At 45.5% G+C, this 19,214-nt stretch overlaps 1 long non-coding RNA gene across 1 annotated transcript; it reads left to right on the top strand.

Annotated features, from left to right (window-relative positions):
- The first annotated feature begins 3,169 nt into the window (after positions 1 to 3,169).
- LOC119819712 lies at positions 3,170 to 8,294 on the top strand. The gene is made up of 2 exons (XR_005286326.1): positions 3,170 to 3,241; positions 7,666 to 8,294. It is a non-coding gene; the product is annotated as an uncharacterized LOC119819712 (long non-coding RNA).
- Positions 8,295 to 19,214: the final 10,920 nt, after the last annotated feature.

The following is a 19,214-nucleotide window of genomic DNA, read 5'->3' as shown; positions in this document are numbered from 1 at the left end:
GGGCAGAGTCCTAACAAATGAGATCCACGTTTTTCTAGAAGGAGCAAGGGATGTGTTCACTTGTCCCTCCGTGCTGGGACATAGCAGGGAGGTGCCATCTGAGAGGAACAGGTCTTCCCCAGAAAACTGATCTTCAACTTCTCGTTCTTTAGAAGCCTGAGAGACAGATTTCTGTTTTAGGGTTTACCAGTCTAGGGCTGGGAAGATAGCTCAGTTGGTAGTGCTTGCTTTGAAAGCATGATGTCTTGAATTCAATCCCCAAAACCCACATAAAAAAGCCTGATATGCTGGGGTCTGCTTACAATCCCAGGGTTGAGGAGGCAGAAATGAGGGTGGGACTGTCACTGGAGCTCAGTGGCCAGCCAGATTAGTTGTAGTGATTTGAATGAGAAATGTCCTTTATAGGCACTGGTATTTGAATATCTGGTCCCCAGTTGATGATGCCGTTTGGGGAAGTTTAGGGCAGTCTTGCTGGGGGAGGGGGCAGATAGGCTTTGAGGGCTTGTGGCTCCACTTCCAATCACTCTCTCTGCATTGTGCTTACAGCTTTCCATGCTTAAAGATCGGATCTCTCCATGTCTACTGCTTGTTGCTATGCCTTCCTGCTATGCTGGACTCATTCCTTTGGACCTGTAAGTGAAAATAAACTCTTTCTTCCGTAAGTTGCTTTTGGCCATGGTTTTTATCATAGTAACACAAAGTCCACTAGAACACATCCCAGCTCCTTGCTTGTATTTCTTTCCCAAATTTCTTTGTCATTTATTTTCTAATCAAGTTTATTCTAAGTCCCTAGTCATTCAGCAAAGCCATTAGATGTAGTCCAAGAACTGATTTATAATCCAGGCCTAGCCATTTCTCTTCCCAAGCAAAGGACATAGCCAAGTTCACTGACCAACGAAACTCTCCACTGTCCTGGAGGGGTGTTCAGAAAGGTCCGCAGCATTGTGGCTGTCAACTTGTGGGATGTACCTATATAACTCTGCTGTCTTATTTAGGGTTTCCATTGCAATAAAACACCAAGACCAAAAACAACTTGGGGAGAAAGAGGTTTATTTCATCTTATACCTTGTGCCACAGCTGGTCACTGAGAGAAATCAGGGCAGGAACTCAAGCAGGGCAGGAACCTGGAGGCCAGAACTGAAGTAGAAGCCATGGAGGAGGGCTGCTAACTGGCTTGCTCCTCGTGGTTTGCTCAAGCTTCTTTCTTATACCACCCAGGACTCTCCACCCAAGGGTGGCACTGCCACCTGTGGGATGGGGCACCACTGCCTAGGGACGGGCCCACTCACATCAAGCATCAGTCAAGAAAATGCATCACAGGCTTTCTACAGGCCAGTCTGCTCCCTCTTCCAAAACGACTCTACCTGTGTCCAGTAGACATAAAATTAGCCATTACACTTGGGTAAGCCAGGCACAGGTCATTCCTTATCCTGCCAACTGGTCGTAGGGTACTCTCCATGAGGCTACAACTGTCAACTGGGAAGAAAATGAAACATTGACATCTGGGTCACTTCATCCTGGTACTTATTCTGTGTTTTCAAGGCCCGCTTAGACCCAATCAGATTGCTTACTTCCATCTGAGGCTGGGTTGCTGCTGAACACACCCAACTTTTTTGACATGTGGTTTATGATGGGCAACTTAGGATGCACAGTAATGTGTGAGACAAGTTCCTATGAATACCCAGTAGCAGCCCAGAGCAGACTTTCATTAGGGAAGTGGTTGTCTGCAAAGAAGGGCGGGGCTTCACTCCACAATCTGGCAGGGCTGTCTGCTGCTATTTCCCTATGTGGTCACACCAAAGCCTCTGTCACTGCAATCCTAATCCTAGCAGCTCTTCTGTGAGGGTCAAAGAGCCCCCATGGAAGAACATCTGAACCTGTTGGAGAGCCTCCCCCTGTTGGGGGCATTTGCATAGTTTAGTAAATACCTAAGCAACACACCCAAGTGAGGAATATGGATAGACCCATGAGAGGCTGTGCTTTTTTTGATTGGGGGTGGGAGTCATGTGTAATAACTCATCTTTCCCTGGAAGAGATGTTTTGACATGCCTGAGTATCTTCTGCTGTAATTTTATTTGAATCGACTTCCCTCCCTGACATACCAGTGTTTTACCAAGTCGGCAGCTACTATTTCTGAACCGCTTGATCCAGTCAACATGACATCAGTGCTACAGGCCAATGATGAGGAGGGACAGAAAGGTCCTGAAGTTCCTTGTGAGCCAAACTGTGGACCAGGACTGGAGAGCAGATACTCTGAGGAAGGATGGAGAAGGTGTACTTGCCAGATGAAAGCACAGTGACTCTGATGGGCCCTATGGAGAGACAAGGGTGGGGAAGGAGATGTTGTCAGCCATTGTTGCCCATCACCAGGGCACATGTTCATGCATCCAGTCTGGGAAACAGCACCTAGTAGGGCATCTGTGGTTGGAGTTACTACCTGGGCAAAGCTGTGATGGATCCCACTGTCTTCCTCTAGTGTCTTCCTGTGTCAACTGCTCAGGCCAGGAGGAGAGCTGAGTGTGTGTGTGTGTGTGTGTGTGTGTGTGTGTGTGGAGGCATAATGGTGGTGATGGAAGTCACTACTCTTGTTTTTTTTAAATAAAAAAAATTGTTTATTTATTGTGGGCTGGGGTGGTAGGTACATACGCCATGGAGCACATGTGAAGGCCAGAGGCAACTTGTGGGAGTTGATTCTCTCCTTCTACCATACAGGTCCTGGGGATGGAACTCAGATAACTAAGCCTGGCGGCAGGTGCCTCTACCCACCGAGCCATCTTAGCAGCCCCATTTTTACTTTTCTGAGACAGAGTCTTACTCTGTAGACAAGGCTGGCCTGGAACTTGCTATGTAGATCAAACTGACCTTGAGCTTCTGGTGACCCTCCTGCCTTTGCCTCCTGAGTGCCTGGCTTACAGGCATGTACCCCATGTCTGGGTCACCCTGCATCGTGCAGTTCCAGTTCGCTACATGGTGTCTGCAGTCCCCCTGAGGAGTACCAGTGCACTCTTCTCACTGGTTCCCCAGTTGGAAGTGGCTCTAGTCTAGTGCATCTACTTGGCCTTTGTTACCATAGCAACTCTTATTGCTTAGGTCAGGGAGCCAACTAATATCCTGTTGCTGGTTAAGTATATCTGTTCCTTTTTTTCTTTTCTAGATCTAGGAAAATGATCACAGAATTAGGGACCTGTACGCTCACAATGAGATGAATCAGACCTGACGCTCTATGGATTTTCTTCCTGCTGTAAGTCCTGACTCTGACTGTGGGGCCACCATAAAGATCTAGTCTTCTGGAGTCAGTGTCAATTGATAGCCAGTTCTGAGAAGACCCTGAACACACTGCTCATTTCCTCTTCTCCAGGGCAGTCTCGCTGAGAAAGGACCTTGGGTCCGCTTGGGGGAAGGAAAGAGCCACAGGAAGACTTATGGGTATTGTGGCAGGATTTCTCCTGTAGGGTCCCCTTTATGCAGAAGCTCAGATCCATAAACTGGCTCTTGTCTGGGGATTGCTAGAGTCTATGACCTTTTGTTTTTAAGACTCAAGTTACACTTTTGCTCACAGATCCTGGAAGTTTTCCATAGAAAGATCAAACAAGAAGTTAGCAGATGTCTTCTCTGTTTCCTCGAAGGATCTCCATGATCAATCCGGCCAGCACCACGGGTCTGCACTAAACAGACTGCTCCGACTGTGGCTTTGCCTCTGCACTCCATTATAGTAACTTTGGTCTCCGTGCTTATGCCCGCTGAGGACCCCCACATGGCCCATGCCACCCTGAGATCCAATGACTGCCACTGAATTTGAGTCCAATTGGCTAGCTTTGGTTTCAGTGTAAGGTAGTTGTTAGGGATGAGCAGTCACAGAACAATGGAAAGATACTGCCCCTGCCCCCTTGCCCCAAGTCTGATTCTCATAGTCATGGTGAAGGTCAACCTTTTGGACGTTTCCAGTGTGGGCAAACGAGTTTAACAAGTTGAATCTAATCTAGAATACTCAACTTCCTATGTCCTTCATTCACCCCTCTACATAAAGCCATCTAAGTCTCCTATTTCTGATTCCTTCACCGTGGACCACCATGTAATCCCCACAAACAAAAATCAGTCTGACTTACTAACTAACTAATTAACAACTAACTGCCTTTGTTTTGTTTTGTTTTTTTTTTAAGATAGGGTTCACTGTACAGTTCTGACTGACCTTGGTTTGTAAATCAGGATGGCCTTAAATTCAGAGATCTGCCTGCCTCTGTCTCCCCAGTAATGGGATTAAAGGAGTGCACCACCGGGCCTGGCTTTAATCCTCATGATTCCTGGAGCTGCATCATTAGACACAGATCTGTGTCCAGTGCTCCCATACTGATACATCTGTCATGACTCAACTTTATGTTTGACCCTGTCCTACCTCACTGTCTCATTTGATGTCTATTACCTCATGAGATCAAATGATTTCCTTTTTTACTAAGTTTCTTGTCTGTATAAAATGGAGAATTCAATTCTTCTAAAGTATAGTGCACATCCTTATGGGTCACACACTGTATGCATGGGCACACACCTTGTAAGTCTGGGAACAATTGTGTTGGTTAGTTTTCATTGTCAACTTGACACAGACCTAGCGAAAAGGGAACCTCCATTAAAGAATTGCCTCCGTCAGATTGGCCTATGGCTGTATCTGTGAGAGACTGTCTTGACCTATAATTGATGTGGGAGGGCCCAGTCCACTGTGAGTGTCGCCATCTCTAGACTGGTGGGCCTGGGATGCATAAGAAAGTCAGCTGAGCATGAACTGATCAGGCCAGTAAGCAGCATGCCTCCATGGTTCCTGACTCCTGGTTCCTGCCTTGAACTCTTGCCCTGACTTCGCTCAGTTATAGGCTATTACCTACAAATGTTACCCAAACAAATCCTTTCTTCCCCAAGTTGCTTTTGGTCATGGTGTTTATCACAGCAACAGAAGAGCAAAGTAGAACACACAAGGAGAGGTGGTGCTGGAAGGGACCAGTGTTGTCCTGCCTGGTCCTTGTTGTTGTTGTCTTGGGCATCATAGACTTCCTTTAGGTGGACAGGGAGGCCCCATCTATGGGGTCGGAGCCACTGCTTTGATTTGAAATCATTATTTTATTTTTAATTGTGTGTGTATGTGTGAGCATATACTGCATATGTGGAGGGGTTACCCACAGAGGGCAGAGACGTCAGATCCCCTGGAGCTATAGTTATAGGGAGTTGTGAGTCATCTGTCGCGGGTGCTAATAATTGAACTCAGGTCCTCTGGAAGGGCAATATGTGCTCTCAACCAACAAGCCATCTCTCCTGCCCGTGGGAAACACACGGGCTGGCAAGAGAGGTCCATCAGAACACAGGGTCTTGGTGTCTGCAGATTTATGAGGGTCTTCTCACATGACCCCATCCCGGCTTTCAGGATCTAGTCTTTCCCAGTCAATGTCCTCGTTTCAATAGTAGATTTACCTTGCATTGTGAGCTAGTGAGTCTAGAATGAGGCTCTGTATTTGACTTTCAGCACATTTCCTCTCTGAATCTGCAGGAGACAAGGCTGCCCTTCACAGCACAGGAGCTTGTAGACCATCTGTGTGATGTTTGGTAGGAAGTGCAAACCCTGAGCTCCTCCTTTTGGTCACCTGGTTGAGAAATATTAGGAGCAAAGGACTGATGTCTTAGCTTTCAAGAACTCTTTACAAGTTTCATATGCAGAGTTACTTAGCCCCTAACTTCTTAGTACTAATAATAGAGTTATTAGTGGTTTTAAATCTAGAGAGACCAGACTATCAATTCTAGAAAATGCTCTTGGCACAAAAATGTATATTAGTCAGCATTCTCCAGATAATGTGTGTATATATTTAATAAGTTATACACAACTACATTCTGTTCATCCATCCATCCATCCATCCTCCCATCCTCCCATCCATCCATCTATCCATATTTTCTACTGTAGATCTCAGTGGCCTGGGAAGGCTATCTACCTCACTGGTTTTTTTTTTTTTGGGGGGGGGGCGGGGAGCAAAGAGGTACTTTATTTTTGACATTGCAGGAAGACATTTAAGAGTTTTTAATTTTTTTTTTTTTTTTTTGGTTTTTCGAGACAGGGTTTCCCTGTAGTTTCTAGAGCCTGTCCTGGATCTAGCTCTTGTAGACCAGGCTGGCCTCAAACTCAGAGATCCGCCTGCCTCTGCCTCCCGAGTGCTGGGATTAAAGGCGTGCGCCACCACCACCCGGCAAGAGTTTTTAATTTTTAAAAAGATTTTAAAAATACTTAAATTTATAAGGCTGTGGGACATCTGGGCTTATAAAATGTTTTATATTGTTAATCTTTGAACTTAAAATAAAAGGTTAAAAATTAGGGTCAGAACCATAAGCACCAAATGCTAACCAGAAACTGGGATGTTCATTTCTTGTAATGCAGCAAGACAATGACCTAAGCAGTCTGGCAAAGGGCTTGAAACAATTTCTCGGCCCATTGAGCCTCTACCCTTTGGTGGTTAGAAAACAAACAACAAAACCTTTTTACAGGGGTAACCTGCATGTCATATGTTTGCATTAAGATTCATAACAATGACAAACTGCAACTGGAAAATAACAACTGGAAAATTTTCCTAATAGGAAATTATATATAATTTTTTTTGTTTTTTGAGACAGGGTTTCTCTGAAGCTTTGGAGCACGGTCTGGAACTTGCTCTACAGACCAGGTTGGCCTTGAACTCACAGAAACATGCCTGTCTCTGCCTCCCAAGTGCTGGGATTAAAGGTGCGTGCCACCCCTGGTGGGCCACCCGCCTCACTGTCTCTCCTTGCTGCTTGCTCCTAGCAGCACCCTCAGGGATGCACATTCAGAGGCAGGGTTTGATCTGAATATCTCCAATCAGTCAAGATGACATATCAAAGCCACCATCACACTGTGCTAACCCGTGGGTGTCAGTCTGATGTGATTTATTGTCTTCCTCCATCACAACCTGCACCAGCAAGTTAGGGACCTCTTAGGTCACCGTGGTGGCGAAAAGCCAGGACCAAAGACATACATGTCAGGCCTGGACATGGTTGTGGGCCACTCACTCCTCCTGCACCAGACCAGTGTGTGATAGATAATCTTTACTGTCAATTTGACAGGATCCGAATCACCTAGGAGACACACTTGTGTGACATCTGTGAGGAGAAAGTGATCCTCACTTCATAATAGGAGTCCTGGAGACTCAGAGCAGCAGAAACACAGCAGTTTATCTTAACTCTTCAACAGTTGGACACCAGCCTGGCGTGCCAGCCTGGCACACTGACTGAATGCAGAGAACGTTTTCTAAACCAATGGTCCTTCCTCCCTTTTATGAATACCCAGGAAGGTGAGAGCTTACATGTTATCTAGGTCTTATCTTCCTTCTGTGGCTTTTTCTCGACAAAAACCTTGTGTGGGTTCGCTCTGTGTTTTAGAGCCTGTTTTAACGCTTATCAGACGCACCATCTTGCAGGGAGGCTTGTCTGTTAGAAGTCATCTACTCTAAAGGCCGAGATGGTGTGCAGCTTAGGAGAGTTTGGATATATTGGGTTGTGAAAAGAGAATAGCTAGACTAACAGGCATGAGCAGGGGTCTTGTGTTTTCTTTTCATTGGTAACTGGATTTAAGGTTGCTCAGGGCCCATTTGGAAATGAACTACCAGGTTTTATTTCTAACAGGTGGTTCCAGAGCAGTCTAACCCAGCAGGAGTGAGTACCTTCCAGCAGGTGACCCAGTACAAAAAAAGTCTAAAGAAAAGCAGTGTTGGTTGCTTGCCTTCCCTTGGTCTGGAGTTCGTGTGTCTGTCTCTGCCGCTACTGTCCTCTTCTGACGTCAGACTCAAGCGTCTTCAGCCTTCTTCCAACACGAACTGAACACTCTCCAGGAATCCTCCAGACCTTCAGCACCAGACTGGGACTGCCAAGGTGATCAACTGTGTGGACTAAACAGCATCTCTAGTATTGTGTAAGTCAATCTAACAAATCCTTCTTTATAATCCATATTTCGTCTATTAGTTCTGTCTCTATCAAGAACTCCATTTAATCCAGTTTGTGGCTCCAGTAGCAGATTCTAGAGAGGCAGAATTCTAAGGATGAATTTCTCTAGTGGACTTGACGGTGTCTGGAGCTGGCTCTCCAATTCATCCACACCTAAAACTGCTAAAGACTCGACGGTACTCTGGAAGTGGGGAGAGAGCATAGCTATTCCATCCTGTGAATTAGAGAACGGTACAGCATGCGCACATGCACATACATAAATAAATAAGTGAATGTAACTTTAAAATGAAAATAAAAGGAAAGAGAAAGGCCCTTCTCAGAATGGAAGTGGACTGAGAGCTGGGAAAAGCTAGAAGCCCTGATGGCGTTCGGCCAGGGCAGTCATGAGCTGCTGTGGGTCATTTATATCACGGCTACATGCTCCACATTTGGAATGTTTGAGAGCCGGAGCTTTAGTCGGGTGTAATCTGTCCCTTAGATGCAGCCCCTAGTTGGATGTTTCCAGTCTTCCTCTGCCATTGGTTTCTTTCATATGTTAATTTCTACCCTCTTTTCCCCCAGCATGCTATGCTAATGGACAGCAGAGACACCAAGCAGTCCATTATGGTCCAACTGGGATAGCTTAGTGGTCTGTGTTCCCAAAAGAGCAACAGATGGGGGAGGGGTTTACTTAGCACCCACTCCATCTGTATAAGCAAATTCCAGAGCAAATGAAACACTTACCTTGAGGGACTGGAAAGCCAGCTCAGTGTTTTGGAGCACTGACTGCTTTTCTAGAGGGCCTGGGTTCAATTCCTGGCACCCTCATGGCAGCTTACAGTAATCTGCAGTGACTCCAATCCTAGGCGTTCCAGTGTCTGCTGTAGCCCTCTGTAGGCACCAGACACGCAAGCGGTGTACAGACATGCATGCAGGCGGAACACCCATACATATAAAAGAAATGTAAACAGTTTTAAAAGTTTACTTTGAGTTGTAGCGACGATGAATCACAGTTCCTCAACAAATGCCCAGACACGGCAGCTTACAGCCAGAACCTCTTGAATGAAGGAGAAGCAGGTCCCCCTCAGGAGACTGTGTCACACTTCAGAAAGTTTTACAGTCAACCAGTCTTTCTCCAAAGAAACCCATGGGCTTTGATTAGAGTAACTCACATCCAGGAAAAGGAAATAACCAGTCTTTCCAGGGTCTGTTAGAGACTGTCTCTCAACTGACACTGATTCTGGAGGCCGCCTCCAAAGTGTCATGGGCATCCAGTTAAGTTAGGGCCTGTGGAGGTCAGGTGACTAATGAAGTTTCTGCCAAAGTCTGACTCTCAGTGGGTCCAATGGACCCACAAACTATATCCAGTGGGAGAGATATACTTAGAGTTTGGCAGCACCCCAGCGTTGGCTGTCAGACCTGTGGAATGAGGACTATTATGGTCTGAAAGGCCGAATGGAAGCCCTTAGTTGCCTCTACCAGGAAAAAATCATGAACCAGAAAGAGAAAATAACCTGGCGGAATTGTGGAAATAAATGCTACCAGTAAGGCTTTGCAAGATGCTGGGGTAGACTGGGGTGGGGAGATGGCTCGGTGGTTAAGAGCACTTGGCTACTCTGGCATAGGACTTAGGGTGGGTTCACAGCGCTCACCTAGTGGTAATTCCAGTTCGTGGAGATCTGATGCCTTCCCTCCTCTGGCCTCCAAGGGCACTACATGCATGTGATTCATGGATAACTTTGTAGGCAAAATACCCATACTAACTTTTTTTTTTAATGAGAGGGGCTAGAGAGATGTCTTAGAGGTTAAAGGCACTGGCTGATTTCCCAAAGGACCCTAGTTCAGTTCCTAGCACCCACATGGCAGCTCATAACCGTCTGTATCTCTAGTACCAGGGGATCTAATGCCCTCTTCACATGGGCACCAGGCAGCATGCATGTGGTGCACAGACATACAAGCAGGCAAAACACTCATAAACAAAGTAATGCAATACGTAGATAAAGCAGGAAAAATTGGAACGATGCAGGGGTGATGGTTCCCACCATATCTCCTTTGAACTCTCCCTGTTAGCCTGTGCTTTAAAAGACAGGTAGATCATGGAGAATAGCAGTTGACTGTGGCAACCTAAGTCACAGAAGCAATGCCAGATGCAGCTTCCTTACTTGAGTAGATTAACGCATCTCCTGGTACCTGGTATTCAGCCATTGGTCCGGCAAGTTCTTTTTTTTCTGGAAACCTGTCCATAAGGGCCACCAGAAGCAGTTTGCTTTCAGCTGGCAAAGCAGTAACCTTTACAATTTTACCTCAAGAGCATATTAACGCCCAGCCCTGTGTCATAGTTTAGTTTGCAGGGAACCTGATATACAAGGTATCACACTGACTCATTACATTAATGACGTTATGCTAATAGTACTAAGGAACTGGAAAGTGACAGGCACTCAGGACTTGTTAGTAAAGCATTTTGTATTTTGGAGGCAGCAAACTCCTTACTTGGGTGTGTTGCTTTAGTCCATACACCAAATAAACTCAGAAAGCTGCTAGTTTTGAGTGGGACCCAGCTGCTCTTCTGCTTGGACCATATGATCCAGCAGATTTGATGGTTATTTAAGGTGGCAGTGGCAGGTAGCGATGCTGTTTGGAGTCTTTGGCAGGTCCTTGTAGGTGAGCACAGGGAGACCCTTGTTATTCTGGAGTGTGGCCCTATCATCATCTATAGACAACCATGCTCCCTTTAAGACACAACTCTTAGCTTGTTAATGGGCCTTAGTTAAACTCGACACTTAACAATGAGATTCCAGGAGTGCTGGGATTCTAGGCATGAATACATAGCAGCTATTTTTTATTTAAACATTTCTTTGAGAATGTCATACATGAGTACTCTATTTACATTATTTTCACTTCTCCAGCTCCTCCCATATCCCAACCCACTCCTTCCCAAAGTCATGACTTCTCTTTAATGATTATTGTTTTATATGTATGTGCATAAGTGTACATGTATGTTTAAGTAAACAAAATATGTTTCTCTATGACCTTTTCAAACATCTTTTTGTTCATATTATCACCAAGTGTAATAGATGAAAATGTGCCTTAAAAAGTGAATGGTTGGCTGGGCAGTGGTGACACACGCCTTTAATCCCAGCACTCGGAAGGCAGAGGCAGGAGAATCTCTGTGAGTTCGAGGCCAGCCTGGTCTACAGAGCAAGTTCCAGGAAAGTCTGCAAAGCCACAAAGAAACCCCATCTCAAACAACAACAGCAATAAACAAATTACAGCAACAAAACAAAACAAACAACAACAACAAAAACCAAACTGGTTGGCTAGGTGTAATGAATGTTATTCCAAATTGTGAGTAGAGGCAGGAGGATCAGTTCAAAGTTATCCTCAGCTGTTGAGGGAATTTAAGGCCAGCCTAGGCTATGAGGCCCTGTCTCACTCCTTCCCAAAGGAAGATGGAGAATGTAGAGATGAGGAGATCGGGAGTTGTGTGGTCATCTGGGGAGGTAGGGGTCTGTGGCTTTAAGAAGCATCAGGGAGGCAGTGAGGATGACGTTCTGCTTATTGCGGTGGTGGTTATGCAAAGCCACACACACACACACACACACACACACGCACGCACACACACACATTCAGGCAGGCAGTACTCACATGTGCATTCATACTCACACATGTGAACACAGGCACATCTGGTAGCGTTTGCATCATCTGTGTGCATTGAACAAGTGATGGCTGTACTTGTTAGCATGGTATTTATGCAGAGGTCTGCTTTGGGGAAGGCCGGAAGGAATAATGCACCAAGACTTTCTGTGTACTATTTGGGAATCTATAATTGTCTCAAAATACAATGTTCCAACAGATTTCAGGCCATGAAAGTTGAAAATGTCAACCAAATCAAAACATTGCAAGAAAAAATTGTAAAGGGGCAAAGTTGACTCAAAATAGACAAAATGGGGTTGAAGAGATGGCTCAGTGGTTCAGAGTGCTTGCGGCTCTTACCGAGGACCTGAGTTCAGTAGGTGGGGCATCTGAGCACCACCTGTAGCTCCAGTTCCAGGGGATCTAATACCCATGGCCTCCTTTAGAGATGGGTAGGCTGTGTGGTTTATAGGCTGCCGTTTCCTGTACGGTCTCTGCTTCCTGGCCCATAGAGGTGAGAGCAAGTAGCTGCCACCCTTTCTCACTGCAGTGAAGTCGCTGCTCCATCTCCCCTAGCGCCGCTCCTTTCCCACCGTGATGGACTATGCCATCCCAATCCATCATCCAGAACAAACCCTTCCTCTTGTATGGCTTCTTTTCAAGTACGCGTCATGGCACCAAGAAAAGTAGCAAACAGAAGGGACATAAATAAACAGTCACACAGGAAATAGAAATGTCTAGCTAAACCCTGGTGGCCTTAGCAGATACAAGATGCCTGGGTGTGGCCTCATCCAGGAGGACGCCACTCGTCCTGTGACAGGAATAGGAAGGAGTGAAGTATAGAGGAGAGCATCGAGGACTGGGGATTTCCAGCTGCTGAGCCGGCCTCCTGCAGCAAGGCAGCGGCTAGGGACAGGTTTTGAGAGTGGGTGAGAGAGGAAATTGGAGTAAATGTTAGACCAAGGAGGCGGGCTCAGGGTGCAGCTTGGTTGGGTCTGGGCTTGAGCAAATCAGTAGCAAGAGCCATCTGGGGACATGGGAAAACTGAATTTGGGTTATGTTTTCAATGTGAGTAGAGAGTTATTATGAACATAGCAGATGTGACAGTGATGGATTGCAGTTCCATGGGAGTGCACCCTCCATATTTAGCGGTGAGTGCTGAATTTGCTAAACTAATATACATATGGAACACTATGTTTACAATCTACTTTAATTCTAAATGCTTAATTGCCATTACACTTAGGAACACAGACACAGATGTACACACACACAACACACACACAGACACACACAGGTACTTGCAAACACAGAGAGAAATACACACATGCTTTCTTGAAGGGCTTGGTACCTATCACAGTGGGCTGGCAAATACAACCTCTAGATCTTAGCCAGCAGACTGGAAACTCAAGCAGGTTTCTTGTGGCTCAAACTGCTTCTCTGGGAAGTGGGAATCTCTGATCTGCAAGCTGCTACTTATTGAACAAGACCCTGCATCATGGGGATCACCCGGTGTCCTAGTTTGATTTCTGCTGCTGTGATTGATAAACACTATATGACCAAAAGCAACTTGAGAACAACGGAGTTACTTCACCTGACGGATTCTAAGTCCATCATTAAGGAAGCCAGGGCAGAAACCTCAGGGCAGGAACTGAAGAAGAGACCATGGAGGAAGGCCACTTACTGACTTGCTCCTCATGGCTTGGACAGCCTGCTTTCTTACACAGCCCAGGACCACATACCCGGAGATGACACCATTCACATGGCTTAGCCTCTTTTTTTTTTCTATAATTTTATACTTGTGTATGAACTTTATTTTCTTTTAACTTTTTATTGATTCTTTGTGGATTTCACATCATGCATCTTGATCCCATTCATCCTGTCCCTTCGTATCCTCCCTCTGCCTTTGCATCCTCCCCCACAAAATAAAATTAGATTTAAGGAAAAATTCTCATAGTGGAAGCTGTGGTGTGGCCCAGTGAGTCACACAGTATAGCCTTTAGTCCATGCATCTTTACTTGCAAGTGTTCACTGCAACGCGTCTTTGTTCTGGCTTGATAGCTCTGACTTCGGCTACGCTATCAGTACTGGGCCCTCACCAGGACTCCTCTTGGATATCCTGTTATTGCCCTGTGTCATGGAGTTCCTGCAGCTTTGTATCTCCAGGACCAAGCTTGGCCCCTCTTACATCAATCAGTAATCAAGAAAATGCCCCACAGAAATTGTCTACATGCCCATCTGATGTCAGTTCCTTCTTTCCATGTGACACTAGTTTGTGTTGACAAAAACTAACCAGCACGCTTGCTCAGTTATTCCTTGCCTGAATAAAAAATTCTCACAGCAGCAGGGTTTCAAACCCACATCTGGGTAGCATGTCCTGGGTCACTAGTTACTTCTCTCTGTGTTGTGGTCAATAGCTAACAAAAGCCAACTTGAAGGAAGAAGGGTTGTTCTCACAGTTCAGGGAATGTAGCGTGCACCATGGCAGAGGGCTGCTTGGTTCATGTTGCAGAGCATGAGGCAGAGAAATGGGAACCCCCTCCAGCTCAGCTGGCTTTCTCCTGTTAACCTATTCATTCAGTTTGGAACCCCAGCCTAAGGGATAGTACAACCATATTCAGGGTGGTGTCTTCCCTTCTCTGTTACACCAGAAACATCTTCATCCAAAGGTGCCTCATTAATAGACCCAGGTTGATGTGGGGGAGCAGCAGGCTGCATTCCCTCCCGTCTCCCGGCCACCGGCTAGCTTATGCCCCGAAATAACAACACACAAACTGTATTCATTTAAACACTGCCTGGCCCATTAGTTTCATCCTCTTACTCACATCTTGACTAACCCATATCTAATAATCTGTGTAACACCACGAGTGGTGTCTTACCAGGAAAGATTCAGCATGTTTGACCTGATGGCTGGCTTCATGGCGACTGTCCCAGAGAGGAGAGGCGGGGCAATTGTCTGAGCCATCTACCTCACGTCCTTCTTCCTGTTCTGTCTACTCCGCCCACCTAAGGGCTGGCCAATCAAATGGGCCAGGCAGTTTCTTTATTAACCAATGAAATCAACTCAAACAGAAGACCCTCCCACATCACCAGGTCCTTTATTTTTCTTTTGTGTTTATTTATGTGTGTGTATACACCTGTGTGAGTATATGGGTATTTGTGTGCAGGGGTGTGTGCACATGCAAATGTCAGAAGAGGTTGTCCAGTGTCTTCTCTCACTCTTTACTCTTCTTTGGAGTCAGGGTCTCTCCCTGAACATGTGGGTTACTCTCACCCGGGCTGGAACCAGCAGTTCCAGCAATCCTCCTGTCTCTTCTCACCTAAGAGCTGAGGCTCCAAGTTTTTGTGGAGATCTCTTGCCTTGTTACATGGGTCCTGGGATTCATACTCCAGTCCTCATGATTTCAGAGCAAGTACTTTTGACTCCCAAGCCACCTCTCCAGCACTCCCAGGGGTTTTCAATCCAGACCAGTTGACAATCAAAATTAACACCCTGCTTGGATGTCGCATAGAGTAAGCCATCACAATGTGTGTCTGTGTGTGTGTGCTGTGTGCGTCTGTGCCGTGTTCTTTCTGTTGCTTTTCCACAAAATGGTAAAAGACACAAAGATTTTCCAAATTTTCAAAATAAAAGTCTCCATGAAGAAAGTGGAAGGAGCCACCCATGGTGCACACACCTTTCATCCTAGCAATCAGGAGGCAGAGGTGAAGGGATCTCTGAGTTTCAGGACAGCTAGGGCTGTATAGTAACACCTAGAGACAGACAGACAGACAGACAGACACACGGGGTGAGGGTCCCAGGTCTGGAGAGTATATTTACCCTGATTATGAGCAACGTGTGATCTTTATGGTGATACACTAGAGTTCCTGTGAGCCAGCGAGACGAGGCATGTTATCTCGTCCATCGGTTGACAGGAGGCACAGCAGGTGTTTGTGAAATGGACACAGACATGACCAAGCCTCTGCAAACTTAGTTAACAAGCAGAGAAATGGGAAATCAAAACCAGAAAACAATACCAATTTACACGGCTGGCATATACAGTTTTAAATGTGTGAGCAAGAAATGCATATCAAACAGGGCACCTACGTGTGGCCAGGGAGTTTTTAATCTGGGACCAGCGCTTGGGAAACATTTTGGCAGTGTCCTCTGAGGTACCTGTCGACACCTGCTGGTGACTCAACCTCCATTCCTCCTCCTCCACTCTGAAGGAGGGTTTCTTTCTTAGATTTGTGAGATGCCTTAGAGGTCTTTCCAGTTGTCTGGATGTAAAACCACTGGCTTCATTTTATCTGTGTTGACATCATAGCAAATGATTTCTGTGCTGTTCCCTATATCCCTTTATTTCTTGCTTTTCTCTGGCCAAGATTTTTTTCCCCCAGACCATTGTGTCCTGGGCCCCTTTGCTCCTGAGCCTGTTAACCTGATAGAAAGCAATTGTTGAAACTGTTCTCGCTTCATTTCTGTTGCTGTGACAAACAACACAGAGTTAGAAAGTAAAAAGTTAGAAAAAAACAACTCAGGAGAAAAAGGCTTATTTGGCTAATAATTTCAAGTCACAGTCTATGATTTTAGGGAAGCCAATGCAGGAACTCAAGCAGGTAGTCACATCACATCCACAGTCAAGAGCAAAAAGAAATAAGCAATGCATGCAGGCCTTGCTGAGAGCCACAGCTAGCTTTCTCCCTTGTATTATTGTTCAGGACCACCTGTCTAGGGAATGGTGCTGCCTACTACAGTGGGCTGGGTCTTCCTACACCAACTGACAACCAAGACAACTCCTTGCAGCCATGTCTGTTGGCTACCTGACTGAGCTAGATAATTCACCATTAAGACTTCCCAAGTGGTTCTGAGCTGTTGCAAGTTGACCGTTAAAAACTAATCCGCACAGGACTCTCGGAGAGGATGACTCAGTGGCTCAGAGTGCATGCTGCTTCGAGGACCAGAGTTTGATTCCTAGCAGCCACATTATGTGGCTCATACCACTTGTAATTTCACTTTCGGGGGAATCTAACACCCTTTTCTGGCCTCTGTGGGGTCCCACATACACATGGTGTATACACAGACACACACTACAGTGTTCAAATGGGAGACATCTCTCATTTAAACCACCAAACCAACCAGCCCAACTACCTATGCCACATCCTAGATGCTGTGTCATGTTGAGATTCTTTCAGCAAGTAAACAAGCTCACTATTCTTACTTCAGCCTCCATAGAGTCTCATGACAAGAGCCATTCAAGTTCCCAAAGCATCCTAGTTACCACCATGTAGGCAGTCCCTAACTTGTCCTTGATCTTCCCTGGTCTCTTGTCTTCTGTACCCACACCAGAATTACCCACAATGTCCCCTTTACAGTTCAGCCTTTTTTCTTTAAACAAACTATTTTTAATTGTATGTATATGTGTGTGTCAGTATGCACATGTAAGGCCAGAGAGGGAGTTGTGTTCTCTAGAGCTGAAGTTAGGCATGGGTAGTTGTGGTCTGTCTGGTGTGGCTGCAGAAGCAAAAAGTCCTATTAACCGCTTAGCCATCACCCCAGCACAGTTAGTCATTTTTTTTTCTTTTTTCGGTTTTTCGAGACAGGGTTTCTCTGCAGCTTTTTTAGAGCCTGTCCTGGAACTAGCTCTTGTAGACCAGGCTGGCCTCGAACTCACAGAGATCCGCCTGCCTCTGCCTCCTGAGTGCTGGGATTAAAGGCGTGCACCACCACCACCCGGCTCAGTTTAGTCATTTGATAACTGCTTCCTCAAACTCTCCCTTCCTCTGCCAGCTTCCCAGTTCTACGCCCGTACACTTCTAATGGTGAGACTCTTGGTACCAGTGCTCATTTGTTTGTTCTTTCTTTAAAAACTTTTATTTATTTAAAATTATTATTTTTTTCTTTTATTGAAAATAGTATTTTTCCTCACATAATATATCCTGATTTCGGTTTCCTTCCCCTCCTACTCCCAGTTCCTCCTGACCCCTCTCCCATCCAGATCCAGCCCCCTTCTGTTTCTCATTAGAAAATAAACAGGCTTCTAGGGGATAATAGTAAAAATATAACAAAGTAAAATACAATAAGAGAAAACAAAAGCAATGCATTGGGGTTGGACAAGATAAATGAACAGAAGAAAAAAAAGTCCAATAGGAGGCACAAGAATCAGAGACTCGCTCATTTTCACAAAAACACTAAACTGGAAGCCGCAATATCACCACAGAGGACCTGGTGCTGACCCAAGCAGATCCTGTGAAAACAGCTTCAGTCTCTGAGAGTGCGTATGTTCTTTGATCGTGTTGGCTTAGAGGGCCTTGTTTCCTTGGTGTCTTCTATCCCCTCTTACACTCTTTCCACCTCATCTTCTGTGGGTTCCCTGGCTCCTGAGGGGGAGGAGTTTGATAGAAACATCCCATTTAGGACTGGGTGTTCAATGTCTCTCACTCTCCGCATGATATCTGGCTGTGGGTTTGTTCCCATCCACTGCAGGGGAAAGCTTCTCTGATGATAGCTGAGCAAGGCACTGGCCCATGAGTATAGCAGAATGTCACTAGGAGTCATCTTATTGCTAATTTTTTGTTGATAGTTTGTATTTTGGAACAATAGTATTTCGTTTTACCTTAGGTCCCTGGGCTATCTAGTCTCTGGTTCTTGGCCACCCAAGCAGTGTTGGGTTTCGGTTCCAACATTAAGTCAAATCAGGTGTTGGTTGATTACAAGCTTTATGCCACCATTGCCCTAGCGTATCTTGCAGGTAGTCCTACTGTAGATCTGTAGCTGTATTGCTGTTTATGTTTTTCTTTTGCTAGTGTACAGAGTACCTACCTGTACCAAAGACGCTAGAATGTAGAAGTCAAGGCTTTATATAGCGCCAGCTTCATTTCCCCATGTTCCATGAGTTGTGTAGGTGTTGTCTTCAGCAGTGGGGCCTTATTGTTCCAAGTTTGTGTAGAACAACCTATTGTCTTGGCAACAATTGGTTGTCTGGGTTGTTTGGGGATACCCACGAGACCCTTTTGGCCAACAACTCACTTAGATGTAACCCAATTCCTGTACTGGAAGTTTCATTTGGTGGCAAGGGACTCTTGTCTGTCCCCATTATTTGATGGTTGTATTTAGATTGCCTTCATATATGTATATATTTTAGGAAGCTTCTACTGTATTGTGTGACCTCTCAAATGGACCTTAATTTTAGTGGTCCCTTTCCATATCCTCTCCTTTGTCCCATTCTCTCCTCCCCATCTGCACTTGATCCTTCTGTTCCGGCTCCCCACATCCATCTATAACTGTCTCTTCTGTTACCCTTTTCTAGTGAGATCTGTCTGTTGTTGTTCTCTATATTAATCAGTATTTCCTTATCATCATGAAATACCTGAGGCAAGATGCTCTTGCAATTTTTATTTTGTTCATGCTTCTGAAAGGTCAAGGTCAAGGGGCTTTCCGCTGGTGATGGCTTCCTTGTTTCAGAGTCCTGGGGCAATAAAGGTCATCCCCATGGCAAGCGACAGAATGAGTGTAAAGCCATGAAGAAATTTGTGGGGCCTTATTCTTGTGAGCCTATTATCAGATCAACTTGGCCTGTGGAGGAATTGTCGCAGTTTTTAATTGATTTGGAAAGCCCCAGCAATACCGTTCCATAGGCAAA

Source organism: Arvicola amphibius, chromosome 1, assembly GCF_903992535.2.
Source record: "Arvicola amphibius chromosome 1, mArvAmp1.2, whole genome shotgun sequence".
Taxonomy (NCBI): Eukaryota; Metazoa; Chordata; class Mammalia; order Rodentia; family Cricetidae; genus Arvicola; species Arvicola amphibius.
This window is presented reverse-complemented; position numbering and strand designations above follow the sequence as displayed.